The following is a 328-nucleotide window of genomic DNA, read 5'->3' as shown; positions in this document are numbered from 1 at the left end:
AAATTGAAAAACTGAGAAAGAATTGCTCAAATGATTTATACAAAGTTATATCTAAGCAATATTATTTAATTTTTCAAACTTGACTTTTTATAAAACAAATAATGCAAAAATTATACTCGTAATTATTTTTTTTATTTTTATGTTTTCCTATTATTTATACTATTTTCTTCTAGCTAACAGTAATTTTACAAAAGAAAGAAGAATATATATGAACATATTTCGTATATAATTATTAGGTGTACAACTTTACTTCCGCCGTTTTCCTATAGATGGCTTTAGCGGTAAGTGGTGGTCGAAATAAATAGATCATAGACGTTATACAATAAAC

The sequence above is a fragment of the Trachymyrmex cornetzi genome, unplaced genomic scaffold, assembly GCF_001594075.2.
Source record: "Trachymyrmex cornetzi isolate Tcor2-1 unplaced genomic scaffold, Tcor1.1 scaffold898, whole genome shotgun sequence".
NCBI lineage: Eukaryota > Metazoa > Arthropoda > Insecta > Hymenoptera > Formicidae > Trachymyrmex > Trachymyrmex cornetzi.
The sequence above is the reverse complement of the archived record's forward strand: the minus strand, read 5'-3'. Positions refer to the sequence as shown.